This window comes from Myotis daubentonii, chromosome 3 (assembly GCF_963259705.1).
Source record: "Myotis daubentonii chromosome 3, mMyoDau2.1, whole genome shotgun sequence".
Taxonomy (NCBI): domain Eukaryota; kingdom Metazoa; phylum Chordata; class Mammalia; order Chiroptera; family Vespertilionidae; genus Myotis; species Myotis daubentonii.
In genome coordinates this window covers 78,919,139-78,942,906 of record NC_081842.1, presented here as the reverse complement: position 1 = coordinate 78,942,906, position 23,768 = coordinate 78,919,139, and the positions used below count along the sequence as shown (strand labels likewise).

The 23,768-nt window shown below is 42.1% G+C and overlaps 1 non-coding gene and 1 pseudogene across 1 annotated transcript; both read left to right on the top strand.

Annotated features, from left to right (window-relative positions):
- The first annotated feature begins 94 nt into the window (after nt 1-94).
- On the top strand, nt 95-22,699 carry LOC132229636 (triosephosphate isomerase-like; annotated as a pseudogene).
- Nucleotides 3,714-3,844, top strand: LOC132232245 (small Cajal body-specific RNA 20). Its single transcript, XR_009452367.1, has one exon. It is a non-coding gene; the product is annotated as a small Cajal body-specific RNA 20 (non-coding RNA).
- Nucleotides 22,700-23,768: the final 1,069 nt, after the last annotated feature.

Here is a 23,768-nt window from a genome sequence, read left to right as displayed (position 1 = left end):
CAGCCAATGTGGGTGCCAGAGCATTACCTGCGTCACGACAGTGGGCCCAGAGAAGCTCCTTGTCCCTTCACTCAAAAGACTGAAAGTTGCCCCAATGACAGCCAAGCGGGAGAAGCAGAAAACTGAAGGCTATGCAAGAGGCCGAGGTGCCAACAGGGGCTCATCTGAAGAAGGTAACGACTGGAGCCCAGCAGATAGTAGAAAAGCAAGAAGTGGAAGCCACTTCCTCAACCACGTTTCTGGCTGTGCTAGCATCGGTTAGCTGCCGGTCTTCTGCAAAGTCCTGCACAGCCCCGTCTGAGGACTCTGAGTAGATATACACCAGCAGCAAAAGAGACTTTCATTCAGTAGCTGAAAATGTTAACATATTAGTAGTTTGATTTCTCTTATTGCTGTTGCTTTGGCAATGTTTTGTTATTATTTTAATAGCCAGAGTTTTGCTCTTGATGTTCAAGTTTGTTTTTTTAAAATATTGTTTTTAAAAATGTCAAAAAAACCCAAAACAAAACAAAAACACACACAAGGAAATAGCATTACTTTATTAACATTTTAAAAAGGAACGCTCCATCAACTGTTCAGAAAATGGACTGTGAATGGTAAGGGTGGAAGTGGGGAGATCAGCTAGGAGGGTATTGAAGTAGTTCAGAATTAGTAGTGGATATGGAGAAATGTAGATGGAATTGGGTTATTTTTTGGAGGATGAGCCAATAGAATTTGCTGATGATTTACATTTGAGAGGCAGATGTGAGGGGATAAAAAGAGCTAGCAAGGAAAATGCCTAGATTTTTTGCCTTGAGCATCTGAAAGGAAGATGTTAGCATTTATTGAGTTGAAGGAGACTAGAGAAGGAATGCTTTCTAGGAGGGTGTGGGGGAGGAAGTTCTGGATTTAGAAATATGTTTTATTTTATCCATGCTATGTTTGAGATGCTTATCAGTTGTCTAAGTGGAGATGTTGAACAGGCAATTGAATATAAAAGACATAGCTAAAGATTAGGAATCGTTATGGGAGAGAGAGAGAGAGAGGAGAGAGAGAGAGAGAGAGAGAGAGAGAGAGAGAGAGAGAGAGAGAGGAGAGACTTGGAACTGAATAAAATAATCTAGAAATAGTAGGAAGGCAGAAAAGAGAAGGTACTGGGTGAGAAGCCTCTGGGACTCTCTGGTTCATATTAAGCTAAATTACTAGCATAAAAAATACCTGATGGGAGCAGAATGCCGTAGTGTGGAAATTACAGGAAGATTCCTAAAAAGGATGAGGTCCGAATGCTAAATCAAAGAGCTTGAATTTTATTTAGTAGACCCTGAATAAATTTGTCAAGGGCTGATGCTATCAAATCTGTTTCAAAAAAACAACTCTGAGTGTGACTCATTGCTTTATTCCCTATGTTACATTTTGTATGTTGGTATGGCATCAATGATAAATTAATTAACAAATGTTTGAATACCCCTTATCCATGGATGATTAAAAATGTGGAATAAAGAATAGCATCTTAAACTAAGGTTGTTATAAGAAAAACAACAAGACAACAAAAGACACTCTAAATTTAATGTGATGAATGCTTGTCTGTTTTTCTGGTTACGTTTGACTCAGTGATCAAGAGTTGATAGTGATTATTACAATGCCAAGCATATGCTGATTAAGCAATAGTAAATCAAAGCAGGATAAGATCCCATCAATGTTTGCTGTGACTTCTCAGTATACTGGGAGGCAATCATGTAAACAAATAATTTTCAAATATCACTATGCAAAGTGATAGGACCTACAGTATAATCATACATTCAGAACTATGGGAGAACAGATGGGAATGAATTAATTTGCCTGGGGAGTGTTAAAAAGCTTTCTGTAAAAAAAAAAAAAATGCCTTTTCCATAATAAAATAACACTTTAGTTTGGCAGTGGAGAGCAAATCTTCTTGTGGGAAAAGCAAATCTTCACAGCCCATATACCTGTTCCCAGATACTCATTTTTCCACTCGGGAAGTAGTCAACAAGGCTGCCCAAGTCATGGTGACTACAAGAAAGCACTGCTCTCCCATTCACTCTGGCCCAAGTAATTCCCTGAAACACAGAGAAGATTAAGAAGGAACATCTATACATGAATTTACTTGTCATGGAAACAAAATGTAGTAACATACAACTAGAAGAGTAGTTGTCAAGCCTTTCTCTCCACTGTGAAAGCAAGTTGGCAGATGATGTTGACTGTGACATACTTCCATGGACTTCTTCATGTAATGAATGAACAATTTTCTACTGGCTTAACTATTATTCCTCTTAATTTTTCTCCCATTCAAGATAGCACATCACAATGCAAAGGAGTGAGGAAGGTATTATTAAGATAATCTGTAATTCACTCTAGTTATATAAAAAAGTAAATCACATTAAACTATGATACTTTATCCTTAGGAATGCATTAATTACCATGCATCTCGTAACTGATTGTGACAGATCAGGGTGTTGAAATAGTCTGAAGGCTGCTGATCTTGACAATCTGGTTTATATGCATGAATTACTCATCTTGCCTTTATGGTTCCCAATAGCAAGGCCTCCTTACATATCTCCAAGTCTATCTCTGAGAAGCAGATGCTGTCTTTTCCCAGACATGGGGGAATTCAGGCATGGCCCAGCCCAGGGAGATCCATTTCCAAGAGTGTGAGAGACAGGAGATGGGTTTCACACTAGGAATGCCCACTCCTTCAGGGGAGCTTCCAAACTTAACTACAAGGATATACCATACCCTCAAAAGAGAAATCATGTCAAAATGTTCTATAATTAGGCCCAGCATGTATATAAGAAACATGCATGTGCACACACATGAAACAAAAAAACAATAGTGGTTGTTTTGTTACAGATTACCCAGGAGAAGACATTTGACCCTGACCTTAAAAAATATGTAGATATTTTCTCAGAAGGATTTGAAAGGGAATGATAAGCAAAGTGTCAGTCATGAAAGCTCTTGAGTAAGAAAGTAGTCTCCAGTATGGCTGCAGCATAAGGTGTATTTAGAGAACTTGGCACTCATAATTATGTTATACATAGATTACTCAACAGTTGATCCAATTTTGACATCCCCTGCCTAAAATAAATATAGAATGAATCAGCTATTCTTTTTAAAAAATATTTTAAAATATATTTTATTGATTTTTTACAGAGAGAAAGGGAGATGGATAGATAGAAACATCGATGAGAGAGAAACATCGATCAACTGCCTCCTACACACCCCCTACTTGGGGATGTGCCCGCAACAAAGGTACATGCCCTTGACTGGAATTGAACCTGGAATTCTTCAGTCCACAGGCCAATGCTCTATCCACTGAGCCAAACTGGTTAGGGCAAATCAGCTATTCTTAATCAAGTAATTGCTAAAATCATTTGGCACATATCACACTGGATCTCTGAATTTGTTGTCAGAGTAAAAGTCAGAATTCCTAAGAGAGATGTAGGAATTAAGAGATAGAAAGTGGTTGGCTAAGCTATACTCAATAGAGAAATAACGTGAGACATGGAACTTGCTTTCTTCTTCTCTTCCCCTTCTTCCCTTTCTCCCTTCCTCTCCTCCCTCCCTCCCTCCCTCCCTCCCTCCCTCCCTCCCTCCCTCCCTCCCTCCCTCCCATAAAGTCTCTAATTTATGCCAGCTACAATACTAGGCACTGTGGTTAAGCAATAAACAAAAGCATATGTTACCTGCCTCTTCTCCCCTTAAAAAATTAGGGGGAGGGCCCCTCTTCCATGGGGCTGCATGGAGCTTCTTTCTCCTCAGCTAGGGCTGGAAGCCAAGATCAACCCTTGAGAATAATTATCAGGGCTGCAACGAGCTGGGCAGTCTTGTTTTCCTACCTTAGACATTTGTAAAATAAAAAATGGGGGGCAGTTATGGGAGACAGACATTAACCAAATAATCACCCAGATGAATTTAAAATTACAACTTTACTATTATCAAGGCAATGTTTTTGGAGATATGAAACTCACAATAGGGAGGTTTAGCCTAGTCTTAAAAGGCAATATAATGTGGTAGTTAACCCTGTGTACTCTAGAACCAGGATACCTAATTTTGAATTTTGGCTATACTACTTTCTAGTTGATCATGAGAAAATTATTTAATCTATCTGTGCATCAATTTCCTCATACCCTGAAAATGGAACTAAAAGGTAATTTTAAAGCTTAATGGAATTGTGTGTAAAGCACTAGAAGGGGGCCTACATAAATGCTCAATAAATGCTATCATCACTGCCACTGCCACTGTCATTACTACTTGTGGTGGGTAGTGGACTGGGGGAGGTGACAGAAAGCTTTCCTTCAAGAAGTGATGAGTGACTGAAATCTGGAGGCTGAACAGCATTTATCAGGAGAAGAAGTGGGTGAGCTGTGAGACCATATACAAAGGCCCTATTTCTGGAGGGAATATGACCAGTTCAAGGTACTAAAAGAGGGTCAGTGAGGCAAAACGAATTAGGCAAAACAAGGGAGGGTGGCAAGGTGGGCAGGGGACAAATTCTGTGGAGTTATTGTAAACAATATTACAAATTTTGGTTTTCATTCTAACAGCAATAAGAATCCATGGGAAGTGTTTGTAAAGAAGGCTGACATGATCAGATTCACATTTTATAACTTAATTCTTGCTAGAAGCATGAAGAATAGATTGGAAACTGGCAAAATTGGGTATGGAAATTTCCCAGGAAAGGGATTATGGTGGCCTGTCCTAGGTGGTGGAATGAGTGAAATGGACAAATTGAAAAAATCTTTAGGATATAAAATGAGCAGGACTTCATGAAAGAGTGGACGTAGGGTTCAAAGAAGAAGGATCTAAAATTCTGGCTTATGCAGCAGGGTGATGATGGTAATCACTGAGTCTGGAAATACTGGAAGAAGATCAAGTTTGGGGAAAGGAGAGCAGAAGATAAGTCTGATTTCCCATGTGCTGCGTTTGAGGTGCCCTTGAGACTTCCAGAAGAAGATGTCTAATTGTCAACGGAATATTAGGGTCTGGGGCTCAGAGGAGAGGTCTGAACATACATTAATGTAAAGATATATATTTATGTGTCAATTACCTAGAGGTGGTTTCTGAAGCTGAGAGAGAGGACCCAGACAATAGAGTCTAGCAGTGATGGCGACCCTATGACATGAGTGTCAGAGGTGACACGCGAACTCATTTTTTTGGTTGATTTTTCTTTGTTAAATGGCATTTAAATATATAAAATAAATATCAAAAATACAAGTCTTTGTTTTACTATGGTTGCAAATATCAAAAAATTTCTATATGTGACACGGCACCAGAGTTAAGTTAGGGTTTTTCAAAATGCTGACACGTCGAGCTCAAAAGGTTCGCCATCACTGGTCTAGAGCAAGGCTGCCAAGAGAAATATAATGTAAGCCACAGATGTAATAGGTAATTTTCTAGTAGCCACATTAAAAGATAGTTAAAGAGACATGTGAGATAATTTTAATAATATATATTTTATTTAGTAAAATACATCTAAAATATCATTTCAACAGATAATCAATATAAAATTATTAATAAAATATTTTACATTACTTTTTCATACCAAGTCCTCAAAATCTGTTGTGATTTTTTAATACTTATAGTGCATGTAATTCAGACTATATGCAGTTTAAGTATTCAGTAGCCATGTGCCTGGTGGCTACCTATGGACAGCACAAGTCTAGGGCTAGGGAGGGAAAAAAGAGAGGAGAGGGAGCAAAAGAGAGAGGAAGAGAAGATAGGGTAATGCAGTAAAAGCTAAAGAGATAGTATTTCTTAAAAACAAAACAAAAAACAGTTAGTGATCAAAAGATTCAACTGACTTCAGACTTTCCACTGTAAAAGGTGGTGAAGTTCTGTCCTATTTTGGAAAACCTTAATTGACCTTATACTCTTTAGTTCCTAGTGTTCCCAATTTTTAACATCAAACTTCTTAAAAAGCATTCTATACCTGCTATTTTCATTATCTCTCTTTAATTGCCTACAACCTACATTTCAATCTCATCATTTTGTAAAAGCTGCACTCCCCAGTGCTTTGTCCCTCAAGTCCAATTATCTTTCCAGGACCTCTGTTTTCCTTGACCTATCTAAAATGTTTGAAAATTTAAACATTCTCTCATTCTTAAAACTGCTTCTCTCCATCTCAATATAGGCATCTTTTGTTGACGATCTCTAATCATTTATTCTCTCTTAGAAATTAGTAACTCACAACTGGCTCCCAAGTCTTCATTGGCAGCTCTAATCACTCCACATAAATGAGGTCTGTGGGCCTAGTATCTAACCCTCGCCTCAAACTAGCCATACCTGAAAGGGAAGTTACCTTGAACGTGAAGGAGCTTTTCCTCCTCACTCCCCTCGGCTGCCACACCATGTGAAAGAGATTGGTCAGAAACAGCATCCCTGAGAAAACAGTGCATACACCGAGTTCTGGAGGCTCACAGGAGTTACCCAGATGGCAGGGGAAGAAGGAAGGGAACAGTATTCCAGGTTGTAGGTACCACGTGTTCACTCAAATATCCTCCCATGCTTTGTGAACCGTGTCAGCTGCCTAAGTGCCATGCTCTATGCTAATCTCCTGGAACAGACAATGAGCAAGTCAAACATGGTCCCTGCCCTCATGGAGCTTATCATCTAGTGGTGAATAGAGACACCTTAAACAAATCATTACAACTGTATTAAGTGCTATGAAGAAAAGTACAATAAGCTATGGGCACCTAAAATAGGGGTCTTCCCTAGTCTGGGCGTGGGAGTAGAGAAAGCAGCATATAAGCCAAAGCCTTGAGTATATGAATTAACCAGATAACAGGGAGGAAGTGAGACAAATAACATTTATGCCATAGTGGCTTCTGAAGGCTCTGAGTTGGGAAGTAGCCCAGTGGCTTCTGAGAACTGTAGCACAGTAAGTTAGGGGGAATAGTGGTTGTAAGTGAGGAGTCAGGGATCAGATATCACATGGTCAAAATTCCCAAGTGTGTCCCAAGAGCAACGGGGAGACTTGCAATATACCCAGCTTCAAACCTTCAGGGGCACCTGTGACACCTGCCATTATCCTCACTTTCTATATCCAACTCGTCAGCAAGTTGCCATCAAGTTTCATGGCTTTTTCCCTTATAACACCTCTCATGTCAGTCCCTCCTACTACACGCACTCAGGACTGTATCCTGTGATTCTCAGCTCATATGTTTTAGACTTTGCACAAGGGGGCCACAGATCTGAGATCAGTAAAGTAAATTTTGTTCAAATTATTTTCCATATTTTGATTAATATGTAAAATTTACTTTTTCTACAACTGACCATTCATTCTGAGATGGTACTACCATCAGATGGAGTATTAATTGGGAGGGTCCGGTGGCAGTGCAGAGTAGGGTGTTGCTTGCAGCAAATAGGTGGTTAGAAGTGTACCATTAACATTGAACTGGTACCACAGGAAAATGTAAAAATTTCGCCTCATTAGTATGTAAGAGAGGTTGGTCAAACCAGTGAACAGTTATTTCAAAATAGAAATACCATGTGAGCCCTGGCTGGTGTTTCTCAGTAGTTAGAGTGTTGTCCCACGCACTGAAGAGTCGCAGGTTCCATTCCCAGTCAAAGGCACATAACTGGGTTGCAGGTTTGATCCCCAGCTCAGTCGGGACATGTATAGGAAGCAACAAATTGAGGTTTCTCTCTCACATTGATGTTTCTCTCTCTCACCCTCTCCCCCACGCCCCTTCCGCTCTAAAAATATCAATGGGAAAAATATCCTGAGGTGAGGATTAGCAATAAATAAATGAAAGAGAGAGAGAGAGAGAGAGAGAGAGAGAGAGAGAGAGAGAGAGAGAAAGGAAGGAAGGAAGGAAGGAAGGAAGGAAGGAAGGAAGGAAGGAAGGAAGGAAGGAAGGAAGGAAAGAAGGGAGTAAGGAAGGAAATGAAACACTGTATGACAGGCAACCAAAAAACGCTTTTTACTAATAGTGGACACTTTTATAAAATTTTATTGTACTAGAGTAGTAATTTTGTTATAATTATTGTTTTCTTATTTCCTGCATTTGTGTCTTTTCATTTTACAGAGCATGTTGCTAAAATTATTAATGTCTATGTATGACTTGGTTAATTTTAACTAACTCGTTAGCTGGGGAGATTTGCATGATCTAATAACATCCAGTGAAGTTTTTAGTAAAATGTAATTGTTCTCACTGGAGACTTGGTTAGATGTTTGGCCCTTAGAAACTGGGAATTGGATTAGGGTGACAAAATGCCTGGGCTGAGAAACACCTGGGTGCCCTAGGCGTGGAAGGCCCTTCCTCCCAGACCCTCTGTAAGCAGCCTGTGGATGTGAGACAGACTTATCAAGCAAAACCCAATCCTCCTTCAGGCCTCCCCCAACATCCCCGTTAGAGTCACAGTGCAGAAGCTCCTCACCCTGGGGCCCTGCCAGGCGTGGGGAATCAGGCTGAGCCCAAAGGCTGTGCAGGGGCGGGCCAAACCGGGAATGAACTGCGCATGCTCAGGGCCGCCAGTCCCTGGCCTGCCAGGAGGCAGATGCCCGGGTCAGCTCTGCTGCCTGCTGGGTAGGGCACCAGGGCGCCACTCGGAGGTCTGCCAAGGTCCAAGGTCACCGTAACCTAAACGCGCTGTTCTATGCAAACCCGAGAGGCCAGTTCCTCCTGGCAGCAGTGAGGTCGCTAGAATTCATCTCAGGAGACCACCGCTGCCTGTTCCTGGAGCCTCTCCCCTGAAGAACAGCCTCGGGAGCATCCATACCTGTATGTACCGTTATATTTTTTTCAGCTTTATAAGCAGCATACAGCATTGTATAGTTTTCAGCTGCATAATATGATGATTCGATACACATACGTATTTGTGAAATGATTGCAACAATAAGGCTGGTTAACACCTCCATTTACCCTAATTACCCTTTTCCTGTGTGTGGTGAGATCTTTTAATTTTTATTCTCTTAGCAGCACTCAACTATATGAAAGTTTTGTTAACTATAGCCACTATGCAGTACATTAGACCCCCAGTACATTTTCATCTGGTAATTGGAAGTTTGTGCCCTTTGACCAACATCACCCCATTTCCTTCAATCCTCAGCCCCTGACAACAACCATTCTACTCTCTGTTTCTGTGAGTTTAGCTTTTTTATTTTATTTTATTTTTAATCCTCACCCTACGATATTTTTTCCTTTTTTTTTTTTTTTTTGAGAGGGGGGAGGTGAGGAGAAGGGAGAGAAACATCAATGTGAGAAAGACACATCAATTGTTTGCCTCCCTCAGGCACCCTCCAACGGAGGCACATGCCCCTGACCTGGAATCAAACTTGCACAGGGGGCCGAGGCTGTAACCACTGAGCAAAACTGGCCAGGGCTATGAGTTCACTTTTTTAGATTCTACATATACTAGTAAGCAATCTCATACAGTATATGTTTTTCTCTCTGACTTACCTCACATAGCATAGTGCCCTCACGGTCCATTTATATCATTTCAAATGGCAGGACTTCTTTCTTTTACATGGCTAAATAATACTCCATTGTGTGTATATTATATATATGTAATTATTATGTATAATTATATATAATACCCACAGCAAGTCCTCAATTAAATTCATTTCATCCAACATCATTTCCTTATCATGTTAATGAGAAAAAATTTCTGGTGGAGGCCACTGTCTGTGTGGACTTTGCAAGTTCTCCCCATGTCTTCATTGGTTTCCTCAGGGGACCTGGCTTTCTCCCACACCCCAAAAATGTGCACATGAGGTGAACTGGCCCGTCTGAGAGAGTGTCGGTGTGTGACTGTCCTGCGATGGAAGGGCGTCCTGTCCAGAGTGGGGTCCCACCTGACCCCCTGAGTGGCTGGGAGAGGCTTCAGCTATTTGTAAGCTGAACTGACTGTTTTCATTAATCTGTCTTAAATGTATGAGAGCTCACATTTATTTCAGTGTTTAATATTAGAAGGGTTTTGGGTCATTATTTAGAAGTTTGATGTTTTTGTGACCAGAAATATGCTATAAGAACTTAAATTCTTATTGATAACAATTAGCCTAGTGTAAAATTGGTTCCAATATACATTGTTCTGCTTAAAGTCAGTTTCCAAGAACCTATCCATGTTAAATGAGGACTATGTGTGTGTGTGTGTGGGGGGGCGAGTACAAAATGTGAGAAAGATATATTTATATTTATATATCATATTTTCTTTATCCCTTCATCTCATGATGGACACCTAGGTTGTTTCATTGTCTTGGCCATAGTGAATAATGTCGCAAAGAACATGAGAGTGCAGATTTATTCAAAATCATAGTTTTATTTTCTTTGGATAGATACCCAGAAGTGGGATTGCTTGGTCATATAATAGTTCTATTTTTAATTTTTGAGAGACCTTCATACTGTTTTCTATAGGGCTGTACCAATATGCCCATCAACAGTGCTCTAGCATTCCCTTTTCTCCATTCCCTTTGCTAACCCTTATCTCTGGTCTCCTTAATGACAGCCATTTTGTTGTTATATGAAAACTAGAGGCCTAGTGCATGAAATTTGTACACAAGTACAGTCCCTAGGCCTGACCTGAGATCAGGGCCATCCACCGCCAGTTCCCTGTTTGCCATCAGGCAATTGGAGCCTGCTGGCTGGTGGGGGAGGGGAGGGAAGGGACCAAGAGGTTGGTTGGCAGACCCTGATCACCTAATCGGGCCTGCTGGCTGGGAGCAGCTCCTGCATTGAGCGGTGGCCCCCTGGTGGTCAGTGTGCAGCATAGTGACCAGTTGTTCTGCCGTTTGGTCCATTTGCATATGACTCTTTTATTATATAGAATATGCATTGCCCATGGACATGGGCAATAGAGTAGTGAAGACCTGGGGGTGGGTAGGTAGGGGGTAGGGGAAGGGAAGTAAGAGGGGAAAATGGGAGATATCTGTAAATTTGTCAACAATAAAAATATATTTTAAAAAAGATACTCATCACATTTCTAATCACATGTTTAATGTCTCTTTCCCATTATTCAAGCTTCAAGAAAGCAGAAACACAATCTTGTTTCTTTATGTGTTCCTAGCACCAAGGACAGTGCCTCACACATAATAATTATTTGTTGAAAGAGAATAAATGAATAAGGACAACTTTTCTTTTTCTGGGTAACTCATTCACCTATCAAGGGCCAAAGCCAGATGTTATATCCTCCAGATTGGGTTACAGTCAAATCTGATACATCTTTGGATCCCTAGGGCCTAGTTTGGAACTTGATACATGACTCATATATCATAGATATTAGTCAAATAATAATAAACTCTTGGCCAGGAGTTGATCATTGTTGAAACTGAGTGATGGGTATATAAGTAGGGTTCATTACACTGTTCTTTCTCCTTTCATCTATATTTTAAAATTTTTCATAATAAAAAGTGAAAACATTTATGTTCACCTAAAGTCAAGCAAAAGTGTAGTCAAAGATGATCTTGAAGTTTCTGGCTGAAGCAAACCAGTGGATGGTGGTGCGGTTCCCTGGGGTGGATGGATTGGAGCTGCATCCGACTCGAATGCGCATGTGCATGGGCTGGCTTGCAGAGGGTTCTTTTCACCCCAGTGAAAGTTCTTCAAAGATCAATAACAGGGATAACAGAATAAGTTTTGATTTCAGACCTTTAGTTTTAATTACTTGAGGGCATCTCCAGTGAGCTGTGCAATGGTTAGCAGCTACAATAAATTAAAGTCTCTGCCTTAAACAATGAGCTATGAGAGGGTTCTGGATGGTAGCCTTCCCCCTCATGATCCTCTGGGGCGCTGATCTGACTGACCACCAGCAGCTGTCCCGCTATCCAGGGAGTCTGCAGAGAATACTGTGCCCCACCAGCGCTCCCTCCGCACTTCTCACCCACACGGGGGAGCGATTTATTGACACGGGGAGGCCTCGGTGGGTGTCACAGCTTTATGTTCAGCAGCAGCTGGGGGTCAAGAAAATTCTGGCTTCCTTTTGACTTCACCACCTTCTGACTGCGAGTCGCTTGACCTTTCTGAATCCCAAATGCTGCCTCTGCGAAATAAGGCTAACAATCCTGGCGACTTCACCCGGCTGAGGCGCGGGCGACCGCACGCGAAGGGTTCAACACAGAGCCTGGCAGTGTGGGCGGCTGAGAAACAGGAGCTGTTGTCATCGCCAGCACCACGTCCTCCTCGGCTCTCCACCTGGACGTCAGGAGGAGAGCTGCTCCACCAAGGCCTCTGGCTCCCGCCTAGTGGGTGCCTGGTCCTGCGGACGCCCATGAAGGACTCCAGGCCAGGCCAGGTGCAAGGTGGCGCTGGGACAGCCCGGTCTGCAGAGGCGGGGGCTGCGCTGTGGGACCGGGAACCGCGCAGGATTGGCGGCTGGCGCGGGTGGTGGGCTCACCGAGGTGGAGGGTCCCACTCGCAGCCCCGGCTGCCTCGGCCCCCGCTGCCACCACAGCAGCTGGCCCTGCCTCGCCCGGCTCTGTCCGGAAGGACGTCTGGACGTCCGGAAGGTTGTTTGTCTGTCTGGTCTAAGTACCATATTACCCTTCCCCTGAACTACATGATACTTATCTGCTTTTATAATACCTTTGCAACTTTATCCAGTGTCGCTTCTATGTCACTTGATTGTAAAAGTCTTGCTTAACTCACTGATTACGTTTTATAACTTTTGGACTCTTGACAATACACTGAGCTAGATCCTCAATATATGCTACGCGGATTGCTAGAATTTCAATTGTGTTTACTTTTATTTTTATTTTATTTTTTTTATTGCTTAAAGTATTACAAAGGGTATTACATATGTATCCATTTTATCCCCCCGCCCTAGACAGTCCCCTAGCCTCCCCTATCACCCAGTGTCTTATGTCCATTGGTTATGCTTATATGCATGCATACAAGTTCTTTAGTTGATCTCTTACCCCCCTACCTCCTGCCCCACAACCTCCCCGGCCTTCCCGCTGCGGTTTGACAATCTGTTTGAGGCAGCTCTGCCTCTGTATCTATTATTGTTCGAAAGTTTATAATGGTCTCTATTGTCCATGAATGAGTGAGATCATGTGGTATTTTTCCTTTATTGACTGGCTTATTTCACTTAGCATAATGCTCTCCAGTTCCATCCATGACGTTGCAAATGGTAAGAGTTCCTTTCTTTTTACAGCAGCATAGTATTCCATCGTGTAGATGTACCACAGTTTTCTAATCCATTCATCTACTGATGGGCACTTAGGCTGTTTCCAGATCTTAGCTATGGTGAATTGTGCTGCTATGAACATAGGGGTGCATATATCCTTGCTGATTGGTGTTTCTGGTTTCTTGGGATATATTCCTAGAAGTGGGATCACAGGGTCAAATGGGAGTTCCATTTTCAGTTTTTTAAGGAAACTCCATACTGTCTTCCATAGTGGCTGCACCAGTCTGCATTCCCACCAGCAGTGCACAAGTGTTCCTTTTTCTCCACATCCTCTCCAGCACTTGTCGTTTGTTGATTTGTTGATGATAGCCAGTCTGACAGGTATGAGATGGTACCTCATTGCTGTTTTGATTTGCATCTCTCGGATGATTAGTGACTTTGAGCATGTTTTCATATGTCTCTTGGCTTTCTGAATGTCCTCTTTTGAAAGGTGTCTATTTAGGTCCTTTGCCCATTTTTTGATTGGATTGTTTATCTTTCTTTTGTTAAGTTGTATGAGTTCCCTATAAATTTTGGAGATTAGGCCCTTATCAGATATGTCATTGGCAAATATGTTTTCCCACACAGTGGGTTTTCTCGTTGTTTTGTTGATGGTTTCTTTTGCTGTGCAGAAGCTTTTTATTTTGATGTAGTCCCATTTGTTCATTTTTTCTTTAGTTTCAAGTGCCCTAGGAGCTGTATCAGTGAAGAAATTGCTTCGGCATATGTCTGAGATTTTCTTGCCTTTGGATTCTTCTAGAATTTTTATGGTATCCTGTCATACATTTAAGTCCTTTATCCATTTTGAGTTTATTTTTGTGTATGGTGTAAGTTGGTGGTCTAGTTTCATTTTCTTGCATATATCTGTCCAATTTTCCCAACACCATTTATTGAAGAGACTATCTTGGCTCCATTGTATGTTCTTGCCTCCTTTGTCAAATATTAATTGAGCATATTGGTTCGGGTCGATTTCTGGGCTCTCTATTCTATTCCATTGATCTATATGCCTATTCTTGTGCCAGTACCAGGCAGTTTTGAGAACAGTGGCTTTGTAATACAAGTTGATATCTGGTATTGAGATCCCACCTACTTTGTTCTTTTTCAGGATTGCTGCAGCTATTCGGGGTCTTTTTTTATTCCAGATGAATTTTTGGAAAGTTCGTTCTAGATCTCTGAAGTATGCTGTTGGTATTTTAATGGGAAGTGCGTTGAATTTATAGATTGCTTTGGGTAGTATGGACATTTTAATGATGTTGATTCTACCAATCCATGAACACGGTATGTTCTTCCATCTGTTTATGTCTTCCTCTATGTCTTTTTTCTTTTTTTTTTTTATGTTTTTTTTTTAATTAAATCTTTATTGTTCAGATTATTACATTTGTTCCTCTTTTTTTCCCCCCCATAACTCCCCTCCTCCCAGTTCCCGCCCCACCCTCCGCCCTCACTCCCCACCCACTGTCCTCATCCATAGGTGCACGATTTTTGTCCAGTCTCTTCCCACATCTCCCACACCCCTTTCCCCCCCAAGAATAGTCAGTCCATTCCCTTTCTATGTCCCTGATTCTATTATAATCAACAGTTCATTCTGTTCATCAGATTATTAATTCACTTGATTCTTAGATTCACTTGTTGATAGATGCATATTTGTTGTTCATAATGTGTATCTTTACCTTTTTCTTCTTCTTCCTCTTCTTAAAGGATACCTTTCAGCATTTCATATAATCCTGGTTTGGTGGTGATGAACTCCTTTAGCTTTTCCTTATCTGTGAAGCTCTTTATCTGACCTTCAGTTCTGAATGATAGCTTTGCTGGATAAAGTAATCTTGGTTGTAGGTTCTTGGTATTCATCACTTTGAATATTTCTTGCCACTCCCTTCTGGCCTGCAAAGTTTCTGTTGAGAAATCAGCTGACAGTCGTATGGGTATTCCCTTGTAGGTAACTGAGTTTCTTTCTCTTGCTGTTTTTAAGATTCTCTCTTTATCTTTTGCTCTTGGCATTTTAATTATGATGTGTCTTGGTGTGGTCCTCTTTGGATTCCTTTTGTTTGGGGTTCTCCGCGCTTCTTGGACCTGTAAGTCCATTTCTTTCACCAGGTAGGGGAAGTTTTCTGTCATTATTTCTTCAAATAGGTTTTCAATATCTTGCTCTCTCTCATCTTCTGGCACCCCTATAATTCTGATGTTGGTACGCTTGAAGCTGTCCCAGAGGCTCCTTACACTATCCTCACATTTTTGGATTCTTTTTTCATTTTGCTTTTCCGGTTGGATGTTTTTTGCTTCCTCGCATTTCAAATCATTGACTTGATTCTTGCACTCCTCTGGTCTGCTGTCGGGCATCTGTATAATATTCATTATTTCAGTCCGTGTATGCTTAATTTCTCGTTGGTTCCCCAATATAAGATCGAGGGTCTTATTAGTTTTCGTGTAGATCTCATTAAGTTTATCGACAGCTTCTAAACAGTTCTTGAGAGACCTTAAAAGTGTGGTTCTGAACTCTATATCTTCCATTGACAATTTTGTCCTGTTTCTTTGTCTCCGCATTTTGTTATGCTTCCTTGGTGCACCCCCTAGTGGTCTTTGTTCGCAGTCTTATAGTTAAATCTTGATTGTTGTAGCTAATTCCAGGGAGGGTTTGACCTCCAGGCCAAGTGGCTATGAGAATCAGCTGTGTCAGCAGTGAGAGAACTTCTGTCCTCTAGGGAGGTGCTAATCTAGCCTTTGCCTGAGGCTATCCGGCAAATGCCTCTGTGCAGGGCTTGAGCTGGGCGGGTCGCACAGGATCAACAGGGTGGGCCGGAGAGAGCAGTTATGGCGGCTCTCAGTCCTGTCCCCAGGGGCTCTGCCTCTCTGAGTCCCAGCACCCACTGCAAAGCTCGGAGAGAAAGCTGCACTCGCTCTGACCGAAGACAGACAGTCCCGCTTCTCCCGTTTGAGTCTGGGTCCCTAAAGACTCGCCCGGATCTGGTGCTCAGAGACTCCCTCCCAATTGAGAACAACAACCGCGCCCTCCGCCGCCAGCCCGCTCCTCGCACTCCGCACCTCAGAATTTGACTTCACCACTCCTCTATGTCTTTTTTCAACGTCCTGTAGTTTTCTGAGTAGAGGTCTTTTACCTCTTTAGTTAAGTTTATTCCTAGGTAGCTTAGTTTTTTCGGCGCAATGGTAAACGGGATTGTTTTTATAATCTCTCTTTCTGAAAGTTCACTATTGGTGTATAGAAATGCCTCAGATTTCTTGGGGTTAATTTTGTATCCTGCTACATTGCCAAATTCATGTATTAAGTCTAGTAGCTTTTTGATGGAATCTCTAGGGTTTTGTATGTATAATATCATGTCGTCTGCAAATACGGACAGTTTTACTTCCTCTTTTCCAATTTGGATGCCTTTTATTTCTTCTTCTTGCCGAATTGCAATGGCTAACACTTCCAGTACTATGTTGAACAGGAGTGGTGAGAGGGGGCATCCCTGTCTTGTTCCTGTTCTTAGGGGAAATGGTGTCAGTTTTTGTCCGTTGAGTATGATGTTGGCTATGGGCCTGTCATATATGGCTTTTATTATGTTGAGGTATGATCCTTCTACTCCCACCTTGCTGAGAGTTTTTATCAAAAATGGGTGTTGAATTTTGTCAAATGCTTTTTCTGCATCAATTGATATGACCATGTGGTTTTTTTTCTTTCAATTTGTTTATGTGATGTATCACGTTTATTGATTTGCAGATATTGTACCATCCTTGCATCCCTGGGATAAATCCTACTTGGTCATGGTGTATGATCTTTCTGATGTACTGCTGGATCCGATTTGCTAAGATTTTGTTGAGGATTTTGGCATCTATGTTCATGAGGGATATTGGCCTGTAATTATCTTTCATTGTGTTGTCTTTACCTGGTTTTGGTATTAGGGTGATGCTGGCTTCATAGAATGAGCTTGGAAGTGTTCCTTCCTCTTGAATTTTTTGTAGTAGTCCGAGGAGGATAGGTTTTAGTTCTTCCTTGAATGTTTGGTAAAACTCCACTGTGAAGCCGTCGGGTCCTGGGCTTTTGTTTGATGGAAGCTTTTTGATGACTGCTTCAATTTCTTCCATAGTTATTGGCCTGTTGAGATTTTTAGATTCTTCCTGATTGAGTTTTGGAATGTTGTATTTTTCTAGGAATTTGTCCATTTCCTCCAGGTTGTCTAGTTTGTTGGAGTAAAGCTGTCCATAGTATTTTTTAACAATCATTTGTATTTCTGTGGGGTCTGTTGTTATTTCGCCTCTATCGTTTCTGATTTTATTTATTTGGGTCCTCTCTCTCTGCTTCTTGGTGAGTCTGGCTAGAGGTTTATCAATCTTGTTTATCCTTTCAAACCAGCTCTTGGTTTCATTGATTTTCTGTATTGTTTTTTTGGTCTCTATGTCATTTATTTCTGCTCTAATCTTTATTATCTCCTTCCTTCTGCTCACTCTGGGGTTTTCTTGTTGCTCTCTTTCTAATTCTTTGAGTTGTAGAGTTAGATGATTTACTACCATTTTTTCTTGTTTTTTGAGATAGGCCTGTAGAGCTATAAACTTCCCTCTCAGGACTGCTTTCAATGTGTCCCATAGGTTTTGGATTGTTGTGTTTTCATTGTCATTAGTTTCCAGGATGTTTTTAATTTCTTCTTTGATCTCATTGGTAACCCAATCAATATTTAATAGCATGCTATTCAGCTTCCAGGTGTTTGAGTATTTTGGGTTGTTTTTATTGTAGTTTATTTCTAATATTATGCCATCGTGGTCTGCGAAGACGCTTTTTATGATTTCAATCTTCTTGAATTTGGGGATACTTTGCTTGTGACCCAATATGTGGTCTATTTTTGAAGATGTCCCATGAGCACCTGAGAAGAACGTATATTCTCTGGCTTTGGGGTGAAGTGTTCTGAAGATGTCTATTAAGTCCATCTGATCTAGTGAGTCATTTAGGATTGCTGTATCTTTGCTGGTTGTTTGTCTATAGGACTTATCCAGTGCTGTCAATGGTGTATTAAAGTCCCCTACTATGATTGTATTGTTGTCGATCTCTCCTTTGATATCTTCCAGGAGTTTTTTTATGAATTTGGGTGCTCCTACATTGGGTGCATATATGTTTACCAGGGTTATATTTTCTTGTTGTATTGATCCCTTTAGTATTATGAAGTGGCCTTCCTTATCTCTTGTTAAGGCCTTCACTTTGAGGTCTATTTTGTCCGATATAAGTATTGCTACCCCAGCTTTCTTTTCCTTTCCATTTGCCTGAAAGATATTTTTCCATCCTTTCACTTTCAGTCTGTGTGAGTCCCTTCTAATGAGGTGGGTTTCTTGTAGACAGCAGATGTATGGGTCATGTTTTTTTATCCATTCAGCCACTCGATGTCTTTTGGTTGGAGCATTTAGTCTGTTTACGTTTAAAGTTATTATTGAAAGGTACTTGTTTGTAGCCATTTCTTTTTTTGTGTGACTGTTTTCTTTCTGAGCTTTTTATTTCTTCTTTTTATACCAGTCCCTTTAGCATTCCTTGCATTGCTGGCTTGGTGGTGACAAACTCCCTTAGCCTTTTTTTGTCTGTGAAGCTTCTTATTTCCCCTTCAAGTTTGAATGATAGCCTTGCTGGATAGAGTATTCTTGGATTCAGTCCTTTGCTTTGCATCACTTTGTAAATTTCAGTCCATTCTTTTCTGGCCTGATGTGTTTCTGTTGAGAAGTCATTTGACAATCTAATGGGAGATCCCTTGTATGTAACTTTCCGTCTCTCTCTTGCAGCCTGTAAGATTCTCTCTTTGTCCTGAACATTTGCCATGGTGATTATGATGTGTCTTGGTGTGGGTCTTTTCGGGTTCACCTTGTTTGGGACTCTCTGGGCTTGTGTGACTTTTTTCTTCCCCACCTCAGGAAAGTTTTCTGATATTATTTCTTTGAGTAGGTTTTCTAATCCTTGTTCATCCTTCTGTTGTTCTGGTACTCCTATTATTCGTATGTTGTTTCGTTTCATGTTGTCCCAAAGCTCCCTTAGGCTCTCCTCCTGTCTTTTAATTTTTTTCTCCAATTGCAGTACATTTTGGGTGTGTTTTGCTTCCTTGTCTTCTAATTCACTAATTCGGTCCTCCGTTTCTCCTAGTCTACTGTTGATACTTTCAATGGAGTTTTTCATTGCAGCTATATCACTCTTCATTTCTTCTTGGGTCTTACTTAGGTTGTTGATTTTTTCATCTGTTTCTTCTAGCTTCTTCCATATGTTATCGATTTTTTCATCTGTTTCTTCTAGCTTCTTCCATATGTTATCGATTTTTTCATCTGTTTCTTCTTGCTTCTTGCAGAGGTTGTCGATTTTTTCCTCCATCCGGTTTATGCACTCTAGGATCCTTATTCTGAATTCTTTATCTGTCATGTTGCATGCCTCTGTATTACTTAGCTGCTTTTCTGGAGAGTCCTCCTTCTCTTTCCTTTGGGGGTTTCTTTGTCTACCCATGTTTGATCTCACTGACATATCTAGACGTTGAGTTGTTCAGTGGTTGCTCCCTTGGTGGCAGTGACTCCTTGGTCTGTGGTTGCTCTTTGGGCGGTTGCGGTAGCAGCTGCTCTTCAGTTGTCAGCAGCTCCTCTGGTGGGTGCTGTTCACAGCTGTGGTGGCTCTTCTGGCTGGTTGGGCGAGGTTTCACGTACAGCTGCTGTTCCTCAGCAGAGGATGTGGTGCTCAGGAGGTTGTTGTTGCTTGGATCTGCTGCGTTGATTTAAAGGCACAAAATACAACACAACAAGGCACCACGTACCAGGCACTATACACAAATATATTCACGATATTAATAACCCCAATTAAAGGTGACCACCTGAATTAAGAGAATTAGGGGATAAGGAAGAAGGAAGAGAAAAAGAGAAAAGAGAAAAAGGAAAAGAAAAGTAGGGACCAAAAAAAGGGAGTGCAAAAATGAAATTGGGAAAAAGGAAGGGGGAAAATAAAAGCGAGAAAAGAAAAGAAAAAAAAAAGAGCGAAAAGAGAGAATGAAGTGGAAGAGGGGAAGAGACTTTTTATATGAGGAGAATACTCCTATAGAACAGCCATTAATCCCAACAAATTCTAGCAACAGCTCCCTGGATATGAATGCAAACTAGAAACAACCAATAATATAACGATGAAAATAGAATGGTGAACACTAATCCCAAAATAAAATAAAGAAAAAATAAAATGGCACTTTAAAAAATGGTAAAATGGTAGCAGTAATAATACTGGTTAAAAATAAGAAGGTAGTAATTAAAAGGGTAAAATCAGGTGATGGAAAAAGAAGAAAAGAAAAAAAAAGAACAGAAAAAAAAGAATGAAAAAAAATTGGTTTCTTAGTTAAAAAGTGAAAAAAGAAAAAAAATTGCAGTAGTGGAGGTCCTTCGTTTCTTCTATTCTTCAGTGTGGCTCGCCTTAGACCTTCCAGGTATTCAGGAGAGTGTTGAGTTTCCCTGCGATATACTGTTCCTCTGTGTTGTAAACCACAGTCCTTATTGTAAAGCAGGCCGCATTTATTTCCCAGACTGCCTTATTTTGTGTTTAGCAAAGAGTCAGTTTGTGGGTCAGCCTCTGGGTGGCAGTGTTCTGGGGTTGGCCTCTGAGGCTATAGGGCCTCTCTGTCCAGTGGAAGTTCACTGCCCAGAGCTGACTGCGTAATAGTTAGTTACCGGCGCTGTGTTGTTGCTGGGATTGAAAATCCCCCTATAGGCCAGACCCTGTTAACTCCCAGGGACTGATCAGGTTATCTTAATCCTTGATCTCGTACAGGGTGGAATCTGGGTGTGGCTGTGCTCCTTGCCTGGGGGCTGGGGGGAGGAGTCTCACTCTCCGGAGAGGGTGGCTGCCCCAGTCCTGGGCTCAGGGGTGTCTCAGCACTCAATTCACTACCACCTCTCCCGGCTCCCCCTCTTTCCCCAGTCTCTCCCCAGATTCCACTCCTCAGCACACTCTCCCTCTCTTCAGCACAGGTGAGTGTCTGTATCCGAAATGTCCCATGAACAGGATTCAGTGAAAACAAACAAACAAATGCCGGCCGCGGAAACGGGGAAGGCTTGGTTTCTGTAAGCTTCTTCTCTTACCGGGACTGCATGGTCAGGTCAGCTCTTCAGGCTGCCCCCTTTAGGCTCAGTCCTCCGTGATCACAGAACCCAGCTCTCAATTTCCCTGGCGGCGCCAGGAATCCCGAGGTTCTCCTTTCCCCCGTCAGGGGCTGTGCCTGTCCCAAGGGATGCGGCTGTCTGCCACATGGTCTCCCTCCGACTCTCTGGGCTCAGAGGTCTGGCAAACTTTTCTGCCCAAATCCCTGTTTTTTTTTTTTACCTTTCCAGGGGAGTTCTGCTCTTCCAGGCTGCAAACCCTCTCACCAGCTGAGCAATTTCGCCAATTCGGTGTGAGTGTTACTAGCTTCAGCTGCTCGCTCCATTTGCTCCAGGACATGACCTGGGACACGTCTGCCTATATCGCTGCCATCTTGGTTCTCCTCGTGTTTACTTTTAATCAAGTACTCACAATACACAGGGTATTGGAAAAGACAACGGGTAGAGTGGACACAGAATGTGAACATGGTGAAGACAGAAAGTTCTTTGTTTTTACTTTTGGCTCCTGACAGGAAGCTCACAATCTAATGGAGAGAAAGAACTTACATTGCTAAATAATGTGCAGTTGAGGCTGTGACATTAAAAAGTGCAAACACGTGATATGAAAACATAGTAAAGGAGGATCCTGACCTTCAGTGTGTTGGCTCCCGTGCCACGGCACCCTCCAGGAGGTTTTTCATGAGGGGAACCTGGAAGATGACTGGATGGAAGATGAGTCTGGGGGAACTCATCAGCACGCTGAACGTGGCCCACACCGAGGTGGTTTGTGCACCAGCTACCACCTACATTGACTTCACCAGGCAGCAGCTAGATGCCGAGATTGCCGTGACTGCTCAGAACTGCTGCAAAGTGACTGATGGGGCCTTTACTGGAGAGGCCAGTTCTAGCTTGATCCAAGACTGTGGAGCTACAGGGGTGGTCTTGAGGCAATTGGAAAGAAGGCTTGTGTTTGGAGAATCAGATGAGCTAATTGGGCAGAAAGTGGCCCATGCCCTGGCTGAGGGACTTGGAGTGACCACCTACACTGGGGAGAAGCTAGCTGAGAGGAAAGCTGGCATCCTGAGAAGGTCGATTTTGAACAAACCAAGGTCATTGCAGATAACATGAAGGGCTGAAACAAGGTTCTTCTGGCCTATGAGCCTGTGTGGGCCATTGGTACAGGCAAGACTGCAGCACCCCAACAGGCCCAGGAAGTACACCGAAAGCTCTGGGGATGGCTTAAGTCCAATATCTCTGATGCAGTCACTCAGACCACCTGCATATTTATGTGGCTGGGGCAACCTGCCAGGAGCTGCCAAGCCAGTCTGTGTGGATGCTTCCTAGTGGGTGATGCATTCCTCAAACCCAAATTCGTGGACATCATCAAAGTCAAACAATAAGCCTCATTCATCTTCCCTACCTTTCATGCTCCACAAGGGATTACAAAGCTCAGAAGCCTAATAACTGCCCTCCCGTCCCTGCACGTACATCTAATGGTGTCACCTGCCCTCTTTCATGGCCTAGTCCAAACTATACCTCTTTCTTTACCCATTCACGCCTTCCCCTGTGTTGGTCAGGACCAGGCCAATCCCTTCTCCACTTACTTTAGTAATTAGAATGAAACGTCACCAGAGTGGTTTCTCTTTGGCTGACAGCTAGAAGAGGTGGAGTTTGCTTATGGGTCCCCTCCTGAAGGCAGGAAAGAGAAGCCATCCTCCTCTCCCATCTCTCACCATGGAGCCAAGGACTGAGAGAGAGCCCTGTCTTCTCCTCAGAGGTCAAGGGTGCTGTTCTCACCACTGGTGCCAATGCCTATGTGTGTTGTGCATGTGAGCAGTCCCACTTGGGGTGTGAGGGTGTGGGGGGAGATAAACAGCTGGCACCCACACACAAACAGCATCATAATAATAAAAGGCCAAGAGGCATCACGACCAAAATGACCAAATGACCGGTCACCATGAGGTGCATGGTGCACCTCTTGGGCCAGCGCCCCACTGGGCGCCTCCTCGTGCAGCAGAAGGCAGGAGGCGGGCACCTCCTCATGTGATTTCAATTGCACGCTGGGCCCCTAGTAGTGAAAGAAGTGAATGGAGGAAGAAATATTTCCCAAATGGAAGTGTCATCTCGGATGAACCTTGCAAGCTAAGTAGAATAATAACTGGCAAAAAAAAAAAAAAAAAAAGTAAGGAAAAGAAGCCTGGGAGAAGTGCATGATAATAGCCTGGAAGCTTGGAAGAACAAAATCTAATAATAAAAATTTTAAAAAGGATAGTAAACTGGGGTGACTGAAGCTTACTTATACTTATAAGGAAACACACAGGTAATATGAAGGGAATGGGAAATAGATTGGAAATTGTTCTATTTGGTTTCTTCCTATTTATTTATTTTGCCCCTGCCAATTCACTGAATCCTCTTTTCTGGGGTCAATAACAACCAATTCCAAATGACAACTCCAAAGAACAAAGCTGTATGACCTCAAGTGGCTGAAGCATTCTGTTTATTTAGTATCTCTTCCATGCAAAATTAGGCAGATTTTCCCCGTTTCTTATGTAGTCTGCACATATTTCTGAGCAGGATATTGTCCTTCTAAGAACTCCCATTCTGTT